Source organism: Callithrix jacchus, chromosome 10 (genome assembly GCF_049354715.1).
Source record: "Callithrix jacchus isolate 240 chromosome 10, calJac240_pri, whole genome shotgun sequence".
Classification (NCBI taxonomy): domain Eukaryota; kingdom Metazoa; phylum Chordata; class Mammalia; order Primates; family Cebidae; genus Callithrix; species Callithrix jacchus.
Genome location: NC_133511.1, coordinates 4,445,009 through 4,466,914, shown reverse-complemented (window position 1 = coordinate 4,466,914; position 21,906 = coordinate 4,445,009). Strand labels below are relative to the sequence as shown.

Below are 21,906 nucleotides of genomic sequence, written 5' to 3'. Positions count from 1 at the left end.
CCATTTGCCTATTAAATTTTTAATTATATATACTTTTACTATGTGTTACTTTTAAATAGTTTCTCAGTAAATTCACTATATACCATTGACTTATCAGAGTTCTGATGCATTAGAACTCATCATAATACAAGAACCTTAGAAAAATTTATCTCCTTTTAATCTCCTCCTCTGTGATTATCTTATATTATTTAATTGTATATATATTTTAAACCAGCATCTTTTCCATTTCAGCTGTTATAACAAAATGGCTTAAACTAGGTAGCTTATGAGCAATATAAATGTATTTTTCACAGTTCTGGGAGACCGAGGAATCCAAGACTAAGGAGCTGGCAGCATTTGGTGCCTGGTGAAGGCCTCCTCTGGTTCGGAGACAGTGTCCTTTCACTGTGTTCCCGCCTGGTGGAAGAGCTTGTTCTCTATAAAGGCACGACTCCACATCAAGGGGTCCCTGCCCAAGTGACTCAATCACCTCTTCAAATCCCCTTCTTCTAATGCCATCACCTTGGGGATTAGTATTTCAACATATGAATTTGAGGGCGGTGGGGGGAACATGAATATTCAGACCATTGCAATGAGCAAATGGTATTTTTATTTGACACAGTCAATAGGCATTAAGTTTATACATATATTTATTTTTACAAAAATGTTTAGTTTTGCTTTTCTGATTTGCATCAGGGATCTATTTCTTTCTGCTTTATAGATTGCCTTTGGTATTTCTTTTGTTGCTGGTCTGTCGCCAAACAGTAAACTCAATTTTGTCTTTAAATGCCTTTGTTTTTACATTTTAGTGCAATTTCAGAAGATGTGGAATTCAGGTTGGAAGTTATTTTATTCCAGAAATTTGAAGCTGTCTTTTCAATATGGTTTTATTTCTACAGTAACACATATGAAAAGTTTATTCTTCCTTTCAAAATGAGGTTTCCCCTTTTTATTTCTTGTGATTTAAATTACGTTCTTCTGTCTTTGCTTTTCAGTATATTGCCTATGGTGTGCCTGGTGTTATTCATTGTATTCATCCTGCTTGGTGTTTACAGTTTCTTTAAATCTATGGTTTAACGTATTTCCTCAGTTTTGAAAAATTGTGTCAGGAGCATTTCAAACACCGCGCTGATACATTTTCTCTTTCTTCTCCATCTAATACTCTTGTTATATTTTTTAGATCTTTTAATTGTATAAAAAATTCTCATGCTCTTTTATGTGTTTTCCATCATTTTCAACCTTACTTCAATCTAACATTCTGCACTGATTTATCTTCCATTTCCATAATTTTGTATTTTGTTATGACTTACTTGCTGTGTAGCCTACATTTTAATCTCCAATTTCAGTTTTCCTGTTTTCAGTTTTAAAATATTCATCTGGTTCTATTTTTATGAATTTTAGTGAAGAGAGTCTTCATTTTGTCATATCTTTACACGTTTATCATAATTATTTTAAAGTCTATTTCCCATAACTATAATATCTGAATCACTTATAGTTCTTATATTTTTTCCCATTCAGTGTTTGCTCGTTTTGTCCTATTTTAGTTAGGAATTGAGAGTCCTAGTCATCATGTAGGAAAGTTTGTAGAGGCTCTAAATGATGTTATTTTCCTTGAGAGAGAATTTAAATTTCTCCTGGCAGACTGTTGATTGGAGACAGATGAGTAAAATTACATTTTAAGTACTTTTATTTATGAATAGCATGCTGTCACTGTGAGAAAAACATGAAGATGCCGAATGTTTTTGAAAATCTTGTTTTACCACTGTTTATACATGAAGTTGAAGGTCTATCTTACTACATAAGGACATTCACCTAGATGATCCTTGGGTGGCCTTCATCTCTGTATGTCATTGAAAATGCGAGCCACCCGACATATCACTTTATTTCCAACTTTTGTATAAGTATTCTGACAGTGGTATATGATCAAAAATTTTGAAGAAATAAATGAGGCCCAAAAATAAAAGCATATAGAATCCTACCATTTTTTCTCTAATTTTTTGTAGTTACTCAACTACTCAAGTAAATACTCAACTCCCATACATGAGTACTGATATCATCACATTTTCAACAGCATGAGATAGTTTTAAAAATACTTTATTATTTGAACTGAAGAAAATGTCACTGTTAAGAATCAAACATATGAATAAAATATTAACTAAATAGCACAATAAAGAAGAACATTGTAACAACAATAAATCAGTGTATGTACCCATGCTATACTAGGCAAAATCTCAAGTCAAGGCAAAATGAGATTGAAGAAGGTTGGAAACCTTCACTGTAGCAATTGTCTGTTTTGCTGAATTATCCAGTTCCTGCATTCAATTCTCCCATCTATGTAGATAATACTTGTTTGTAATATGGCCCAGTAAATTTTGCTTGAAACAAACTTATCATCTCCCAAATCTTAAACTAAAAAAAAAAAACAACAAACAAAAAAAACCATCTTTTAGACAAAAAAAAAAAAAGGTTGTCTACAAAGTTACTAGCCATTTTTCTTCAAGGAGAAATTTTTTTTCTTGTTCTTAGTCATCTATAAGTTTTACAGTTGATCACATTTACACTCATAAAATATTTATGAACTCACAGACTACTGAATGTTTAGTACTGAAATATTTAGAGGAAAATCAGACTTTCTTAGTAAGGATCTGGTTGAAAACAGTCAGTCCACACATATTCTCTATGTTTTCCTCTTTGCTAAGGTTTTGATATTTTTACCAGTGAAGTTTCAGAAACCATTAATAAGCTAAAAGAACGTTTTATTCTAAGTCATTGTAACTCTTATTATCTTAATGCTGAACCACTATTTTCCTTTCTAGCCATCAACCTGTAATGTGGAAGAGAAATCTTGATAGTTTTGTTCGAGTAATTCTTGCTTTTCATAATGTTGTTGAGCTGAGAGAGACTTGGAAAATATCTTTTCCAATTACATTATTTTTATGCTTGAAAATTATCTATTTAATATCATGCAAGGTATAATTATTTTGGTTCTTGCTGGATCCTAGTGAAATGGTGAGTTTTACATGTTAATTTGGCTAGGCTGTAATCCTTGGTTATTCAATCAAACACTAAATTAGGTATTCCTGTGAAATACTTTGTAGATGTGATTAAAGTTTATAGTAAACTGTAATCTTCGAATAAGAAAGGCTACCCTGGATAATCAGTCAAATGAAGAACTGAGGCTCTACTGAAGAGAAGGAGATTCAGCCCACGGACTGGGCTGCAGTTTTATCTGGTGCCCAGGGTTCCAACCTACCCTTCCTTCAGACATGCTCCACAGCCCCAACAATTGTGTAAGCCAATTATTTGCAATAAATCTCTCTCTCTCTCCCTTTCTCTCTCTCTGTATAATACCCCCTCATCGAATGATACAGCTAATAATATAAAACACAATTATATGACAGTTTTACATTCAGACAATGCAAAGAAAAATCATTATCTCCTCTAAGAATTCTCTTTCCTTTGACAAGCTAGTTTTATAAATCCTTAAAAGGACTTACAATTAGCAAGGCATTAAACTCTACAAGGATGTACAAACCTCAAGGTTTAATAAGTGCAAATAGTATCAACAAAGAGTGAACTAGATCTCAAAAGGAAAAGCCTAGCACTGGAAGTGTTAAATAGTCCATCCAAACATAGAGCTATGGAATAGCTCAGAACAACTAGGCTTATCATTGTTATTGTGGGGTATTCATTTGATTGCTTGACTAAAAAGTACCTTAAGCGACTACATTCTCTGACATTTTCATATAAACATTGTTTCTTCTTTGTTTATTGGGGGAGTGGTTGGCATATTTTATTTTCCTATTTAGGGCTAATTTTTAATTTTTCAATTAACTGATGACTTCAAGTACATAGTGAAATAGCATCTAGTCCCTGCAAGCAGTCATATGCCTTAGGCATCGAATTGGAAATGTATGTAATACGCTGCTTATCTCCTCTTTCCATTTGAATTTTTCAAATAATTTATTCCAGGAAGACTATTTTTTGCATTCTCTTTGATTAGTGAGGTTGATGATAAATTAACAGGCAAATAGAAGTTCCAGTTCAACCTACTACTAATTAGATGATATTTCCTTTTTTTTTTACAGAAGAGAAGTAATTGAATCATTAAAAGAAAATCAGGACTTAATAATGTGTCTCCCAGAAAATAGCAAGTACACAAAGTCATCTGACTTAAGGCAACACAACATAGCATTTTTTGGGAACAAAGTTTCTAAAGATTTTACAAAATTCAGACAAATAATTATATAATACAAAGGCTAGGAAATAAATCCACTATTTTGCTCAGTAAATACTTATTGCTTAAAAAGTGCCAGACATGATGTGACATCTGCTGAAGAAGCAGGGGTGACCAATCCCCTCATGATAATTATAGACTGCAGTTAGAAATATAAATAAGGTATAAATAAATCGACCACACCTACATATAACTAGTGATGAAAAGCTTATGAAATAGAAAAACACAGAGTAGCCTCATGTAACGTGACATCTGAATGATGTGTAGGAGCCCATCGAACATTTCTGGAGTGGGGACAAGCTTGACAAACTCAAGTGCAAAGCCCAGTGCATTTGGCAAATGGGGCACAAGGGAGGAGGTGCTTTGGTAAACAGCTCAGTCTAGCTTGTTCACAGTCACCTCGGTTAGATGCGATGCTGCCATCAATGTCATCAAAGCTGTCAAAATTTAACAATTTCCTAAACATGAGGTCAAAGACTATGAGATAGATATATTCTTTCACATAATAAGATTTTTTTTCACAATCTCAAATTGCCTGAAGGTTAGATTAGTACTCACTAGGAAAAATGGGGTGATACCTGATGGATTTTGTTGATAGAGGTCTGCCTCTATTGCCAGACTGGAGTGCAGTGGTGCGATCTCTGCTCACTGTAACCTCTACCTCCCAGGCTCAAGCAATCCTCCCACCTCAGCCTCCCCGTCCTGAGTATCTGGAACTACAGGCACACACCATCATTCCTGGCAAATTTTTGTATTTTTCTGTAGAGAAAGGGTTTCACCATGTTGCTCAGGCTGGTCTCAAACTCGTGAGCTCAAGCAACTCGCCTTCCTAAAGTGCTGGGATTGCAGGCATGAGGCACACAACTCAGCCCTAGCGTGCATTTATGACATATAAAATTGGTGATAAACCCATGCCATCCTGATCCCTGAATTGTATCCTTTTGCACCCATAAAATCTGGCTTTCATAGTTATTCTGAGTTCCATTATAACATTCTTATAAAATGCCATGTAGATATCACATACCTTCTTACCTGTTCAATTTGATGCTCCATGTTTGCTTTCTGAAAAGTATTATTTATTCATCTTCTTCTTACAACATCTTCCATTTTCTAACTTGATTTCACTGAAATTTGAGTATTTAATAGAAAAACCCCACAGACAGAATTGCTGGCAACAGATGGTTCTCAAAGTGTAGATGGTTCTCAGACCAACAGCTTGAAAATCACCTAGGAACTTGGAGATATAAATTCCAAACCCCACCCTAGAAGAAATGAGTCAGAAACTCTGAGGTGGGGCCTCAGTCAGTGCTTTAACAAGCCATTCTTTGGGTGATTCTGATGCGTGCAAAGATTTGAGGATTACTGGATGACACAGTACCAACTGTCATTTAAGATTTATGAAAGCACCTGCCTTGGTGTCAAACCACTTTATAGCTGTGAGATCTTGGAATAGCATCTCAACTTCTCTAAACCTCACTGTTCAATGGAAATAATAACTATAATATTTAAATGAATTATTTTTGTAAAACAAGAAGTATAGTGCATGATACATAGCCCTTATTGTAGAGATTACAACCGTAATAATGATAATGATGGATGTGTAAATCAGAAAAACACCTGGATGCTGTGTTTTTCACTTTCATTGTAACCTTGCCCCAATACACCTATTTCATGTATATTAAGCCTCTTGTCTGATACAAGCAATGGCTTAAGTCAGTGGGAAGGACCACAAGCTCTGGGGCCAGACAGACCAGATAGAAATCTCTGTTCTACCTATAGTTTCAGATTTAGCAAATAAAATACAGGATATGTAGTTAAATTTGAATTTCAGATAGTGAATATTTTTAAGTTTAATTACATACAATGAAATATTTAGAACATACATAAAATTTTGTTTATCTGAAGTTCAAATTTACCTGCAAGGGTTGTATTTCATCAAGCAATCCTCCCTGCACCACTACTACCTGTGAGGTATTGGCAAGTTACTTAACCTCTCTGTGTTCATTTCCTCATCATTAACAAATGAATAATAACAGTTATTCTGCGGTTTAGGTTTGCTGTGAAGAATAGCAAGCGTGTATATATTATACCTATACCTGTGTGTACATACTTATTATGTATAAAACATATGCCACCCTGGAAATAGTACTGTCTGTATAATTAATATTGTTATTAATTATTCATAAAACCTAATCAGGTTTTTATTTTAAGGCCTCTATTCTTCTGAAAGCAATCCCAGGAATCTTGCAGAGTTGGGTATATTGGTTAGTGCAGAAACCACTTACGCTTTAGTAATACAACTAGATATCTGTAAAATATGGAATTCTACTGCAGTGGAATTCATTAGCATATAAATGTTTCTTTCAGAAAGAGAAACAGGAACATAGACTTCATAACTGCTGCATATAAAAACTTCTTTACATTTATTTCTAAAGCTTGACATTCATTATGCCAAATAACCAAAGCTTTTACTAAATACTTGTAGATTTTCTTAAAATTCTAATGAATTTCAAAAGCAGCCCTATAAAATAACAAGAACTAGGTAAGTTATTTTTCATAGAACAATAACAACCCTGAAGATTTTGAGGTTTTCAGAGTTTATTTCCTGTGCATGCATTTACTGTGAGAGTTGAAAATCCACAGCTGAGTTGTTAGGTTAGGTAATAATTTTTCTATCACATGTTTTAAAGCTGGGAATACATCTGTGGATTTATTTTCATTTGTCTTTTTTTGTGTGTGTGGTAGGGAAATTTGTCACCAAAATGTTTTTAGAAAACATTTTTTAGAGCAGCTTCAGGTTGATAGCAAATGTTAGAGGAAAGTAAAGAGAATTTCTGCATATATACCCTCCCCAATAAAACCTGTACAGCCTCCCCCATTATGAACACCCCCCGGCACGGGTGGTACTGTTGTTACAACTGATGAACCTACACTGACACATCATTATCACTGAAAGTCTACAGCTTGCATTAAGGACACTCTTGGTGTCTTATATTCTATGACTTTGAACAAATGAATAATGACATGTGTCCACTATTATAATGGCTACACCACATTTCCCTGTCCTAAAGATCCTCTTTGCTCTTCTAGTTCATCCCTCCCTCCTTTTCTCAAGCCCTGGCAACCACTGATCTCTTTATTGTTGCCACGGTTTTGCCTGTCCCAGAATTTCATACACGTGGTTGGAATCACACAGTGTGGAGCCTTTCACTCTGGCATCTTTCACAAGTTTGCTCCATGTCGTCTCATGGCTTGATGGACCAAGTTTTTCACCACTGAATAATTTTCCCTTATCTAGATGTATCACAGTTTATCCATTCACTTATTGAAGGATACGTTTGGTTGCTTTCATTTTTTAGTAATTATGAGAAAAGCTACCATAAATATTTGTGTGAAGGTTTCTGCATGGACATGTTTTCAGCTCCATGGAGTAAACAACAAGGACTGTGATTGCTGTTTTGCATGTTAAAACTATGTATATTTAAAAAAAAAGGTCAAAGACTTGAGTAGACACCTCACCAAAGAAGATATATAGATGGCAAATAAGTAGAAGAAAAGATACTCCATATCATGTGTCATCAGGGAAATCCAAATTAAGACAACGAGATACCACTACACACCTACTATTTTACGGCCAATATGTGAACACTGGCAGTGGCAAATAGTGGAAAGGATGTGAAGCGCCAGGAATTCTCATTCATGGCTGATTGGAATACAAAACGGTACAGATACTTTGTACCTTCACAGCTTGATGATTTCACACTTCTTTATGTTGATAAGTTCTGGCACTAATAGAAATATACAAATGTAAAATATCATACTAAATAAAGATGTCTATTATTTGCAAATAGTGTACTTCATTTTGACATATTCCTTTCTCTCTAACTTGTAAAATAGACTTTGGTATGATTGAAGTTACATGTCTCATCTTTTTAGGAAATAATTATGCAGGAGAATTATCTTTATAAGATGTAGTATACATAATTTATATAATTTTGGTTTATTTTATCTAGAAGAAAAATACAAAACTATACTGTTCTAAAGTTAGTGTTTCATGAACTACATGAAACACTAGGTAGGTATGGAAACAAATGTAGGTATGAACTACATTTTTGGTGATAAATATTTCTACACAAACTAGTATAAAGATGAACAATGATAACAATTAGTATGTTTTATTAAATTTATAAAACTGAATTTCCTACAAATATTAATTCACTTTACAAATGTTGAGTCAATTGAAAGAGAGTATTTGAGAATCTCTCATCTCAGCATTTAACACCAGTTTCTTCCCTCAATATCTTGGCTATCATTAATACCAATGTAATGCTCTACATTTACAAAGCTCTTTCAAAAAACCTTTTGAAGGAAGATGGATGTGGTGTTATTTTAGCATTATGTTATAGGGCTCTTTTGTATAAAGTTTAAACTCTTTTGCAATGGCCTTATCTCTGCCCTATTCCATTTCAAGCCTCTTCCCTCTTCCTTTCTTCCTCTCCCATACCAACCCAGTCCAACATCACAGGTACCTCTGTGTCCCTAACAAGATGTAGATCCATGTGTGCCCGCATGTGTACACACACAGGTGTGTGCGTGAACAATTTCTCTCTACTGTATTATTTTTCACCATTATTCACCTCTTGGGTTGCACTCTGGCCAATAAATTTACCCAAATCCCATGGCTCCTTCCAGGAGTAATTTACAGGATGTTTCTAACTCTTTTGAATATTTACCTTCCAATTCACATTAGCCTCTCCCACATATATATATTTCCTGGTTAGTATCTGCTAAATCTTCAGATTTTAACTTGCTTATATCTGATAGGATTAGAAAAAGCATAAAAATATGCTGAACAAAAATAACTAGTGGCTTTTCCTCACAAATGACAGCACCCTCTTAACTTCATTATGTGGGCACACTGTTCTCATCTGTTTACTTGCTTATTTCTCTCACTACTTTCTAGCACTTTGAGAAAGTGGGTGGCCTTTATTGTTGTATCACTGTAACAATCCCATTGCCCAGCATGTAACAGGCTCTCAAACACTGGATCAACAAATAAATTATTTCTTCAGTTACATATTGAGCAGCTGAGAATAAGAAACTATTTGATTTCTGCAGGAACTACAAAATGGGGATTATTCCTGAAGACTGTCAGCGTGATAGTACCATGACTGAACTAGTTGTAATAGTATCAGGACTGAACTGGGTGTAAAATGTGTTTCTTTCACTCTTTTGATTCAGCAATTCATTTCAATTAGGACCACTATTCTCTACTGCTTGTCAACAGTCACATGTCATGGGAAAAAATTGTCTTCACATATTGTCTTTATATCTCAACTTCTATGTATTTTTCAAACTACTGTAATCTGGCTTCTTTCACTCTACTGAAATTGACTTGTAATTGGTCAGAACTAATCTTTATGTTGTTAGATCAATGCTCCCACCTTTTGAAATAAACTTGGCTCCACAGCTACCACATTTTCCTAGAATTTTCTACAACATTGGCTTCTTGTTAGTCTCCTTTCCTAGCCTCTTCTCTGTCCAGTCTTTGTGACAGACATATTTCAGGTGTTTAGCCTGAACCCTTCCCTCTGTCAGTACAGAGGATGCATATGCCCAACCAATTACTTGTCATCTCCACTTGGTCCTGTCATGGGCATCTCAATATTGGAAATGCTTCCATGTGCCTGATTCCCATGTCATCTATTCATTTCAGTAATTCTGGAAAACTAGAACTCAGGTTTTCCTTCATCATTTTCCCACAAATCATTTATATAACCCATCACTAGGTCCTGTAGGTTCTATTTTTTAAAAGCAACTTGAATGCACCACTTTTCAAAATTTTTAAAACAAGTTCCATAGCTACCAAATTAGTCCAAGTCCAAGTCCCCGTGATCTTTCACCTGGGCTGCCGGAACAACCTCCTAGCTGATCTCTTTCTACAGGTGGCACTCTTTAATCCATTTTCCACATAACAGCTATGTTAGAGGCATCTTTTAAAAATGTAAATCAGATGATTCCTTCTTCTGCTTAACACCTCTGATGTCCTCAGATTGACCTTAAAACAAATACACTTTCAATAGCTTTTCATTGTCTTCCGCTGGCCTACATTCCAGACATCAGCTGAGATGTGCCTCTACCTTGACCACTCATTTCCTTCAGTTATATTGACTTCCGTGATTTCATTTAACAGACCAGGCTTTTTCTGGGCTCCGGGTCTGTAGTTCTGTTGTCACTCCTGCCAAGGATGTTGTCTTTCATTCCCTACTCATGGTCTGGTGTTTCTCATCCTTGAAGTCTGAGAGACCATCTGACATTCTAGCCTCTTTATTTCTCTTTTTATTATTTCGCTTACTTGGTAATTATCTATTTTTTTTCTTCCTGCTTATTTTTTACCTTTCCTCACCACCCACCTGCAAACTCTAATATTAATATTTGTAATCTTTTTAACAGTAAAAAGCCAATCCTTGTATTGTAGGCATTTATTAAATATATGATGACTGAATGTGTAAATGTATGTTGCTAAGTAAAAGAAAACATTTGGGGTTCATCACCTACAAACTACTTTCAAACTCTCATATAATTTGATTTTCTGATAAATTTCATAACTGATCAAATACTTATTTGAACAACGCAGCACGCAAAACTGAAAAAATAATTTGAGTTTGTAAAACAAAGTCAAAATCTTTTAAGTAACCAAGATCAGAATTGATTTGCTGGGGTACTTAACTCTCTGAGAAATATATTAACTACCATGCAAATTATAGGTAAGTAAAACAGGGAATCAAGGCCCAGGTTTATCTGCTTTCAAGCTTGTTTGAAATGCACGGAGTTTCTTATATTGTCATGGCATGGCCTTGTAAGTTTTTATGAATAATATTTAATGGTTGATTTCAAAATTATTAAAATATACCCACATACACCTATTTAATTTTGATAAAAACAATGATTTCAGAGTCCTTGAAAACCTGTGCTTCATTGAATAAAAACAAGAATTATCTATCTGGAACCATGTGTCTGAAATTAAGTAATTTAAGGCATGATGTTCAGAATGTAAAACTCAAAATGTCTGCTGAGTGGAAAAAGTTTCAGTTGTACTTTCAATAGGAACTTGTGGTTTATCTACCCAACATCCGCCCCCACCACCTCTGCCTCTGTCCCTCTAATAATCAGAACTCTGATTTGTTCAGTTGTCTTCCCTCCTCCTTAAGGCCACGTGCTTCTTAGGAGGGGTATTGCATCCTGTGACTGTGTCCTGACATTTCTAAGCTGACTGTGGTTATCCCTTGTCCCTTGGCCATGGCTGGTTTAATCATGAGTATCTGACACAATTCCTACAGAATAATAAATATTCCAACACAATAAAACCGGAGAGAAAGCCTGTTGTCTGGATTCTGCTAGATTTTCTCTTGCTTTTAGAAGGAAACTCAAAGGAGATTCTCTTTCTTCCAATGGGTTCTTACAGTATAGATGACTTCTAGAACTGTCACCCTACGGTAACTGAGAAACTAGCCAAAGGAAAAAGCTGAAAATCCAGAGACAACCTAGCAGAAAATACATAAAGCCTATTTTTTTAAAAAATTTAATAGTTTTGGGGTTACAGGTGATTTTTGATTATGTGGATAAGTTCTCTAGTGGTGATTTCTGAGATTTTAGTTCACTCATCACCCAAGCAGTGTACACTGATATGTTGGCTTTCACCCTCCACATCCCTCCAATCCATCCCGCAACCCACCCTGAGTTCTCAGAGTCCATTATATCACTCTTATGCCTTTGTGCTCTTATACAAAAACTTGGATGCTTAAAAAAGTTATTTGCTAATATATTTTAATAAACATTTTGCTTGTAATTTTAATATCTATTATCTGAAATTATATTCTAGAACTTTCTTACAATGATTCTGATAAATAAGATTCTGATAAATCACTGTAAGAAAGTTCTAGAATATAATGTAAAAAACATGGAAATGTGTAAGAAACATGTATAGGAAATGTGTAAGAAACATGGAAATGTGTTTACATACAGCATTTGAAATCTCTGTTCAAATGCGAATTCAGTCACATTAAAGGTAAATTCAAGACCCTTGCTGAAATGTCTGTTTTCTACAAACAAACGCTTTATCTACTAATGGGGGAATTCTTTATTATTATTTTCCATGAGCCAAATGAAGATGCATTGATTCACTGATCTTCATCATCTTTTAATATTCTATTATTCAAAATATTTGTAAGACAGCTCGAAAGGAGAAGAGGGAAATCTAGAGCAATGTTTTCCAAGAGAAATACAATGTAAGTCACATAAGTAATTTTAAATTATCTAGTAGCCATACCAAACAAGAAAAAAAAAGAGAAATTAATTTAAAGTCATTTAAATCTAAGATTTGATTTTATCTAAGATATTCAAATTACTATTCCCTTCAACATGTAGTTACCATAAAACTTATTAACGAGTAAAATTCAATTTTAATTTCATACTGTCTTCAATATCAAGCATGTATTTACAGTCACAGAACAACTCAATTCTAAAAGCTATTTGTCAAGTGCTCAGTAGTAGCGACATGTGACTAGTGACTACCAAATTGTACAGCTCAGCTTTAAAATGATACAATAGAATAACTGTAACTGAGTCATAAAGAAATAGAATTTGTTATATCAGATTGATATCTGAATTAATTTTAAGCTATATAGCTACAATAAACAAAAACTTGACGATACATCTTAAGACAGTATCTAACATGGTTTTACTGATCTGTTTGCAGTTTTGAACTGGGCTCTCAATATATTTTTATAATAAAAACTTCAGTGTTACACCCCTTCCTGATCTTAACTTATGTGTTATATCATATTTCCCTGCATCTTCTATAGACTGGGGCCATGCATCCCACTGATAACCATCCACTCTTCTCTTACAGGCTAGAATGTGTTTTCTAATAGGAGAAAAGTGGAATGAGGCATAGAATTTGCATCAATTGTAAATTAAAGAGATGGATCCAGTTAAAGAGCTTCTGCCTAGCATATAATGAGCTAATCACAGAGCTCTTTTAATGGATCAAGAAATTGTTTGTGCCTAAGGAGTTCTAGGAGCTATAAGACAAATGTTAAAAACAATGTGTCTAAGATGTTTTAAACTGGGAAAACTGTGAATCATTTTTCTCATCATTTTTACACTTTCCTTCCTGTGGCTATGTCTCCTGCCAACTTGTCTCCAGTGTTCAGGAGTTACAGCTTCAGCTGTTAAATATAATCATCAAATCTAAAGCTCAAATCATTTTTGCAGTGTGCCTATCCATGATGACACTTCTTTGACTAAGGATAATGTGTAACAAAAACCTGTAGGATTCACTGCCCAACATAGAGCACGCAGGCAAATAACTCCTTTGTGTCTCAGGTTGACGACAAACTGGACTTTAGGAAAGTTACTAAAAATGTTGTGGAGAATATCCAAGATAAAATATATATAGTGTCTGCCATGGTGTCTGGCACACTAAAGAAAAGTTAGTTTCTTTTCCACGTATTTTACATTTTCTAAGTGTATTCTCGTCCTCAACAGAAGAAAATGTATGATATATATATATGCATTACACATATTAAATATGATAGATATTTAATACATTTAAATGTATATTTTTAAAAATATAATGAAAGAAAGGAAAGCAGGAAGGGAGAGAAAGAGGGAGGGCAGAAAATTGGGAGAGAAGAGGGAGGGAGAGAAAAAGGGAGGGAGACAAAAAGGAGAAGGAAAGAAGGAAGGAAATGCCTGCCCTTTCATCCTATGTATTTCCTAACGGTAACAACACAATATAGGGTAAAAGTTCAGGTTCTGATATTAGACTTTCCTAGTTTTGAAACCTAATCCTTAACTCTCTCTTGTACAATTTACCTTACTTCTCTGTGCCTCAACTCCTCCATCTGGGAAATGGGGAAAATAACAGCGATCATGTTACTGGGAAGATTAAACAAGATGTGAATGTGCCAAACGTCCATAACAGCTGCACCCAGCCCACCCCTCCAAAGGCTCTGTGACTGTCAGCTATTTATTATTCCTCAAAGGGAGGGTTTTCCAAACACATTTCTGCAGTACTCTAGGACTCTGGCATAAGAACTTATACGTTTGGTGGTGGTTGTTGCGAGCATTCTGTTTCCATTTGTGGAGGGATACAGCTGCAAGCAGTTGCAGTGGAAAATGAGACATCTGGACGGAAAAAATAATAAAAACAAATGAGCACACGAAATAAAAAAGCCATCACTGGAAAAGAAAAATCCACTTTAAACTCTTTTTTTGCCCACCAGCTATCAAAGACTCCGCTTTTTGGTCAGGATGAGGTCAGAGTACAGAGAAGATTAGATCCGACTGCATCTATTCTGCTGGGGAACCTCAGTGCACATATTCCAGAAAGAACACCCCAGGAAGCTCACCCATTGGCATTTCCTAGGTGTGGGTAAAATCATCCGGGATCCAGTAACCAGAATAGTCCTGCTTGGTATTATTACTGTTCAAAATCATGTCACATTTTTTTAGATGAGTATTTTTTATTTTGAAATTTGAGAATGCCCTAAGAGGATGTCTACAGGACATGAAACTACTGGGTGCAGGAAAACTTTTTAATGTTAGCAAATTGTGGGAGGAGGAAAGCAAACAGTGGAGAAAATTGTGGTAGAGAAAGTAAAGAAGGGGCAGGAGAAGGCTGTAATTATAACCTGGGTCTTCCTTTCTTCTCATGAAGCCAAGGGCCACATTCAGCCATATGTTACACTTGCTCTTATACTAATACAAACCAAATGCTGCAAAATAAAACTAATCATGTCACATTTTAATTCAAAATAAAAAACGGACTTCAAATTTCACCAAATAATGGCTGCTCAAATGCTCTGCTCATTCTTGCCATCCCTTCCCTCTCCCTCCTACCCACATGTGTTTATTTTGCTTGGGAAATAGGTTCTTCTGCTCATGGTGCTTTAGATGTTCTTTTTTAATGGTGAAAGCCAGACCCTTGCTCCAGAACAAGAACCGACCTTAGGCTGGCCTTTCAGTGATCAGAGAATCCATCCTGAATGGCATGCCTGACAGTGATCTTCCAGTCGGCTACTTCTTCTAAAGCACGTACCTTACATTCTCATAGCCAGACATTACAAACTTAAGATGGTTCAATTACAATGGTTTGACTTTACAATGGTGCAAATGTGATATACACTCAGTACCCACATTACCAGCCTGTATTTTATTTCCAGTACAGTATTGAATAAATTACATAAGATATTCAACACTTTATTATAAAACAGACTTTGTGTTTATTTGATAATTTTGCCCAACTGTAGGCTAATGTATGTATTCTGAGCCCATTTAAGGTAGGCACTAGGCTAAACTATGATGTTCAGTAAGTTAGATGTATTAAAATCATATTCTTCTTACACTATTTCAACTTATCAGGATACAACCTCTTTGTAGGTCGAGGAGTATCTATATTAACATCTAAGAGAAAATGAAAAATTACTATATTATGGTTGCTTTTCTATCATTTGTGTTTTAACCAACCAAAGGAATGCATAAAAGAGTTTTTATTTGGCGTGTGAGCCTTGTTTGAGTGGTTTCCATGTGACAGCCATCACACTAGTGGGAATGTGAAAACAAGGATAGGGCCCCTCTAGTAAATTATAGTCTAGGAGAGGACACTATCACAGAAATAACTACATTGTGGTAAATATGTTAAGTGACCCAGGAAAGGCTCATAGAAAATAGTAATGTACTATACCACAGATTTCATAAATAGGAAGGAGTGGGAGGGGGCTTATTCTGCTGTCCTAAAGTACCTACTCTACCCTCCGTAGGTGATGGGGAATTATGAAGGAGTTTTATTACTATAAAGAAAAATGTTTCTTGCTTAACAGTATAGCTGAGAATATTTTTAATGCAGAACAAACTACTTGAAATTTCCGAAAATAAAAATGTGAAGCTGAGATCTACATGTAAACAATATGCACACATCTACCCATACATATGTTTATACATTGAAAAAATAACCGTTAACATCAGAAATGACTTGTAAATGTATATTTTATAAATAATGAATCTATGGTATGATGAGAATTCAAACACAAAATCAGACACAAAAAATAAAGCAATCAGATGGAGGGATTAGACAGCTAACTTGGAAACCTGGATATTATAATTTTCTATATAGCCGACCAATAAAAAAATGTACCTCAATGAAGTGCCCATAATTTATATTATTCTAAAAAATAAATTTGCCACAAAAATGAATAAGCTTTATCATTAGGCTAAGGAGAATTGAGAAAAAAAGTAAATTATCTTTGTCATCCAGCCTGGGAAATGTGTGGGACATTAGTATATTTATTTCTTTTTTGTCCAAGATTCTCACATACCCAGGATAAATCACTTTTCAGGCCCCAAACAAAAAGTTTACTATCTTCTGAAGACATAGTCTATGAATGATAGACAGATTACATATAGATAGAAAGACAGATAAGATGGATGGATGGATGGATAGATGATAGACAGAAAGACAGATAGGTAGGTAGCTAGATAAAGCTAGCTAGCTAGATCATAGACAGGCAGAGAGACAGAGAGAGAGAGAGAGAGAGAGAGACATAGACAGATAGATAGAGATAGATAGATGATAGATAGATAGATAGATAGATAGATAGATAGATAGATAGATAGATAGATAGATAGATAAAGCATAAAGGTGAATGAATATGAAATGCGTAGAAAAACTCTTGTTTCTATTTTGGTGTGATGTTCTGGTCTCAATTACCAGACACAGCTGAGCCAGATGAGTCAGTGCAGCCATTTCAGCTGATTCCTCTCCAGCCAACTGCTGCAGAAGTTCCTCCCCAGCCCTCAACCCTTTGCATGGATATGAACGTGCTTAAGAGAAAGAAATAAGAGCAGAGGCAAGCAAGAAGTGCCCAAAATAACACTGGAAATTTAGCTTTGACCCAGAAATCTGTTTTTCACTTTCCATTTGCCTTGGCTTCAGGATTTAAGTTTTGTTTTCTTTTATAAAGTACAGTGTGTGTATGCATGTATATGCAGTAGACACTTCCAAAGAACATTAGACATGTGTAATAAACCTGTTATAAATGATGATTCTAAGAAGAGTGTGAAATCAATGTGTGTGTTGACACACACGCCTCTCATCCCTTCAGTTCCATCCTGTTCATAAGACCCAACTTACTAAAAGATAAATCCTCAGTGCTCTATAGATCACATTTCTGTGTCAAATTTCAGAAGAGCCATGTTTCAAAGTATCTTCTCTAAAGATACAGACGGTCCTCTGTCATGTGGGAATTGTTGCTGCCTTCAAGGTATGTGCTACTCAAAATACAGCCAATATCAAACTCATTAGGCTGTCAGAGTCCTCGGAGGTGGGGTGGGAGGCTGCACTCTCAAAGCTCCTTGGGAAGTAGTGAGAATGAAGATTGCAGCTTGCTCATATAAAGGTTGATAGCAGAAAAATAAGCGGGAGACAAAAGCAGATATGTCATAAGGCCAGCAACCCCTTGACCTGTGTTGTCCACCCCCAAAGCATACACTGTCAGGAATTCCAAGGGAAAACCAAACCCAAGAGGTTTTTAAAAGAGTAAAATTAATCACGTTCATCACAGCTGCCCTCATCACACATGCAATTATTTCTGGAGTACTCTAATTCAAAAGGTGAGCGAAGACTTCTAGGTGCAATGCCAAGTGGTTTTGTTCAGTGGATTTTTAGAAAACATAAAAGCATTTGAGAGGTTTCCTGAACTATTAAATTTCTTTCTAAAGTTTGTCCAGACACAATATGTACTATTTGATGCATTTTTTATTATCGTTGACCTATGCAGAGGACACCTATGTGACCATCACAGGGACACCTTCCAGTCCATCTTGCCCAAGGACTGTTTTTGAATAGACTATTTTGCTATCCCACCATTTGTGAAACTACCTTTCTCTACGGAGTACATGGACCAAGTGCAGTACCAAATACGAGACAATCTCAACAGTCAGGGAACACATAGTCAGATAAAAGATGCTCATGTACAAAAGACACTCTATCTATGGACAGAATATGGCATAAGTAATAAAGGGTATGAAAGGACTGGAGCATGGCTCATCAAGCAGCAACCTACTGTACTTTGGAAGTGAGACAAGCATGGAAAAGATTCAGAGAAGAGGTGGCACAATAAGGCAGAGTTCATCTGATCAGCAAACAGGTGTTGGGCGTTCCAGGAAGAGAAATCTTCTGCAAGTGATGAAGAGTGGACACGCCCATGCTCTTCGGAAACCTCACACAATTCTAAGAGACAGAAGGGTAGGGAGTGGGGGAATGACGGTCATGGACAAACTTGGAAGATAGAAGCTGCAAAGTCAAGCAGTGGCAGATGGGGAAGCTACTGAATGCCATGGCAAGTGACTTTGGAAACTTTTAGATCTCCCTTTTCTTGTACATCTTCATAGGTACCTCAGGCTAGAGAAGAGCAAGGAGGCTAGGACAGAACGAACCAAAGTAAGCAACCTCATGTGGCCATTCAGATGCTGACCACTACAGGCGGCAACATGTGACAGGCACATTTCTTGCTACCATCATTCCTTATCCCCATAAGCGTTCGAATCTGGCTAAACTATTTACTGTTTTTCAGATCACGTTGTCTTTATGATCAGTTCAGTTACCAATGCTATTATGCATAATGTCATAAAAATACTTTACTGAATGTCAGTATCTGAAGCTTGAATACAATGATACAGGAAGATAATTTGTTATTTAGTCAAACCTCAGATCACAACCAGAGCTGTAATAGTTTGTACTCATTTCTACATTACCTATTCATTTAATCAGCCATGTTTGTTAAATGCTGGCCATGGGTATTGCCACTACTGTAGGTTGTTAGAATACAACAACAACAAAGGTAAAGCTTCTGTCCGCAAGGAACTAACGGTCTGGTGAGGAGTGACCAGCCCCAAAGCAAGTAACTAGAATATCAATTACTTAACGTGCCCTGTGACAGAGAGCCAAGGTAGCCTCACTTAGAAGGACATTGACAAGAACATTTTAGCATGGTGGTATTTAACCTGGGATCTAGTGGCTCATAAATGTCTAGACATTGTGCAATTCTTATAGGAAATGCAGAGTGACAACACCTGGGAAATGAAAAGAAATGCAATATAGACACTGCAAAACTTGTATTTTTTCAAATAGATGCTCGCCTACATTTGTTTGATAAAAGTGTTTTGTTTTGTTTTGTTTTTTTGAGGCGGAGTTTCGCTCTTGTTACCCAGGCTGGAGTGCAATGGCGCGATCTCGGCTCACCGCAACCTCCGCCTCCTGGGTTCAGGAGATTCTCCTGCCTCAGCCTCCTGAGTAGCTGGGACTACAGGCACGCGCCACCATGCCCGGCTAATTTTTTGTATTTTTAGTAGCGACGGGGTTTCATCATGTTGACCAGGATGGTCTCGATCTCTCGACCTCGTGATCCACCCACCTCGGCCTCCCAAAGTGCTGGGATTACAGGCGTGAGCCACCGCGTCTGGCTATTTTATATTTTTAACTTTAGATATGAAGTATATGTAGGTTTGTTACAGGGATATATTATCAAATATTTTCATGCAATGGTTCTATGGAACTTATCACCCAAACAGTGAACACGGAAGGCAATAAGCAGATTTCTCAACACTTCTCCCCCTCTTTTTCTCCTGCCCCACTCATTTGGAGTCCCCAGTGTCTACTGTTTTCATCTTTCTGTTCGTGTGTACCCATTGATATAAGTGAGAGCATGCTGTATTTGATTTTCAATTCACTTAGTATAACAGCCTCCAGCTGGATCCATATTGCTGCAAAGGACATGGTTTCATCTTTTTTTGTGGTTGTGTAATATTCCCTGTATATGTGTATCACATTTCCTTTATCCAGTCATCTACCGTTGATGGGCATCTATGGACACCTAGGCTGGTTCCCTGACGTTGATATTGTGAATAGTGCTGCAATAAACATACTGTCACATACGTGTCTTTTTGGCAGAACCATTTCTTTTCCTCTGGGTTAGATACCCATCACTGAGTTGAATGGCAGTTCTATTTGTTATCCTTTGAGAAATCTCTGTACTGCTCTACCCAGGGCCTGAGCTAACTTATATTCCCAACAGCAGTATTTAAGTGCTCCCATTTCACTTCATACGTGCCAATATCTGTTATTTTTTGACTTTTGAATAATAGCCAGTCTGACTGGTATGAGATTATATCTCAGTGGGGTTTTAAACAGCATTTCTCTGATGATTAATTATGTTGAACATTTTTTTTCATACCTTTCTTTGCCTTTTGTACTTTTTCTTTTGAGAAGTGTCTGTTCATGTCCTTTGCCCACTTTTTTTTTTCTTTTTTTTTTATTGCATTTTAGGTTTTGGGGTACATGAGCAGAGCATGCAATACAGTTGCATAGGTACACACAGGGCAGTGTGTTTTGTTTGCTTTCTCCCCTTCACCCACATTTGGTATTTCTCCCCTGGCAATCCCTCCCCACCACCCCCTCCCACTGGCCCTCCCCTTTTCCCCCTATAGACCCCAGTGTTTAGTACTCCCCTCTCTGTGTCCATGTGTTCTCATTTTTCATCACCCGCCTATGAGTGAGAATATGCAGTGTTTCATTTTCTGTTCTTGTGTCAGTTTGCTGAGAATGATGTTCTCCAGATTCATCCATGTCCCTATAAACGACACGAACTCATCATTTCTGATTGCTGCATAATATTCCATGGTGTATATGTGCCACATTTTCCCAATCCAGTCTATCATTGATGGGCATTTGGGTTGATTCCAGGTCTTTGCTATTGTAAACAGTGCTGCAATGAACATTCGTGTGCATGTGTCCTTGTAGTAGAACGATTTATAGTCCTTTGGATATATACCCAGTAATGGGATTGCTGGGTCAAATGGGATTTCTATTTCTAAGGCCTTGAGGAATCGCCACACCATCTTCCACAATGGTTGAACTAATTTACACTCCCACCAACAGTGTAAAAGTGTTCCTATTTCTCCACATCCTCTCCAGCATCTGTTGTCTCCAGATTTTTTAATGATCGCCATTCTAACTGACGTGAGATGGTATCTCAATGTGGTTTTGATTTGCATCTCTTTTTAAAGGAGTTTTCTTTTTTTCTTGTTGATTTGTTTAAGTTGGAAGGCAGTGTGTTTTAAAGGAACGACAGCCAAACTTCTTACCTCAGAATTCAGGACAGTGGTAAACACTGTGGCAGCCACTACATTTTGGCTCTCTAGTCTCCCAACCCCCTTTTCATTGCCTACATTCACTTTCGACACTGGAAAAGATAGACTCAACCTTTCCAGACTCATCTGAGCTTTAGTATTGCTGTGTGACTCAATTATAGCCAACAAAATCTACATGGATGTCGGCTGGAGTGTTCAGAGAAAACCTTTGTTCTCCTGAAACTGGCACCACACTTTCTTTTCTTTTCCTTTTTCTCTATGCTGACGAGAATAAAAACATAATGGCTGAGGCTGCACTGGCATTTAGTCACATGAAGGAAAGAAACAGAGATTCATAAGTAACTCAACCCAGATAGTTTTAAGCAATACCAGCAACCACCTCCATCTTGACTGTCTTTTATATGAGAAAATTGAAACTCCCAAGGTCCCTTAAACCCAAATATATTTTCCACTACAGGGGAAGCATCCCTTATCCTAAA

The 21,906-nt window shown here is 36.4% G+C and overlaps 1 long non-coding RNA gene across 5 annotated transcripts in view; it reads right to left on the bottom strand.

Moving 5' to 3' along the window:
* Positions 1-21,906, bottom strand: part of LOC108593700 (uncharacterized) — a 493,787-nt gene that overhangs the window by 297,093 nt on the left and 174,788 nt on the right. For 2 of the 5 annotated variants that reach the window (XR_013522984.1, XR_008474949.2), the window contains one exon: positions 12,160-14,407. The exons of the other annotated variants lie outside the window; for them this stretch is intronic. This is a non-coding gene — a long non-coding RNA (uncharacterized LOC108593700). Of the gene's footprint in view, positions 1-12,159; positions 14,408-21,906 lie in introns of those variants that run through there. 5 annotated transcript variants of the gene reach the window in all.